Raw genomic sequence first — 1,550 nt, 5'->3', positions numbered from 1 at the left:
CGGATCTCTCGTCTCTCTTCTCTGTATCTCGTTGCGTCTTAGCATTGGTTTGCGCGGTCACGGCAGCTGCCATAGCATTCATTGCGTGAGCCATTTGATCTATGGAGAGATCATTCCTCCTAGGGGATGTTGGCGCTCTTCGGGGAGGCATCTTCTTCCTACAAAACCCAATACTTAGATTAAAATCCTCCTCCGTTTTTTCCAAGGAGACATCTTATTGGATCAGCTCACTATCGTAATCCTAATAAACTATTCGTTAGAACTGACTTGTCACTATTCTAATCTAAAGGACTCTAGTCCGATAACTTCCTAATTCACTTTCCCTTTAAAGATCTAAAGCCGTGCTCTGATACCACAATGTAACACCCCGTTTTTTTTTTTTTTTTAAAAAAACAAGAGGAAATATATATAATTTTAAAAAACGGTGTATGCTAAATTAAAGGGAAGCCAGGCTCTAACATATTCGAAGGAAATACTGCACATAATTTTAAAAGCATTGACAATCGTTTTTAAACTGAATAGTACTATATGCATCGGTAGTGCTCCTCAAGGAAGCAGAGTGTATATACCTGAATATTACGAATCCCCAAAATAAAGCACCTAGTTCATGACATCTAAACATAAGTGTATCATGGACTTAGGGCATACTACAGCCTAAACATAATATGAGCTGCTCACTAGAAGTATAATAATATCAAATACAGTCATCCAAAAGGGGTACCAAAATAACTACGGCTAAACATCATCTACGTCAGAGTAGTCAAGACATGGTGAGCCTATACAATACCGCTGGAACTAGAGGGGACAAACACAGGGGTGCTCGCCACAAACCAGGCAAGAGCTCTCGGAAGGGGCCCGAACCCGGGATGTCGCCTCGTACACCTCTGTACTAGTATCATCACCTGACTCAGTGGTGACTAAATCAATCCACATGGTCGGGGGTGACCGAGGGAGCTGGAATCTCATAGCAACTGTCCTCTCCTAAAGAGACTCCAGAAGGAGATACCATGTGAGGTACCTCTGGACCTCCTGAAGGTCCTAGGTCCTGCAGCAGCAGCTGCCCTATGCATCGCCTCCTCCAATGTCTCCACCGGTACCGAAGGTCCACCTACCTCAAATCCTCCCTGAGTGGTGGTTCCCAAACCACCAAAATGGTGCGGTACTCCCTATCGAACTCGTCTGCGTCCCAGACTGAGGGTCTACTGGGGTATACCATGGAGCACCCAAGATATGAATAGGAACAGGAAAAGGAGGTATCTGCCAGACTGTACTCTGGTGTACCTGAAGACCGTCAAGATAAGTCGTGATAATGACCTGCCCATGATAGTATGATGTGCCTGCAGCTGGGTCTAAACTCCAAGCACTAAGCCGGGTCCCTATCAGTAAAATCCCACGTCGTCCCATGTCACCATCTCTAGTGGTGGCATCGGGTAATGTGCCATGGTCTGGGTGGTCGTTAGCCACAACAGAATAATAGTAGAGGGTCACAATCTAAAAATAGCATATACGAAAGAATACACACATGCAAATAATACATGATATACAACAGT

The sequence above is a fragment of the Vicia villosa genome, linkage group LG7 (assembly GCF_029867415.1).
Source record: "Vicia villosa cultivar HV-30 ecotype Madison, WI linkage group LG7, Vvil1.0, whole genome shotgun sequence".
NCBI classification, from domain to species: Eukaryota; Viridiplantae; Streptophyta; class Magnoliopsida; order Fabales; family Fabaceae; genus Vicia; species Vicia villosa.
This window is presented reverse-complemented; position numbering follows the sequence as displayed.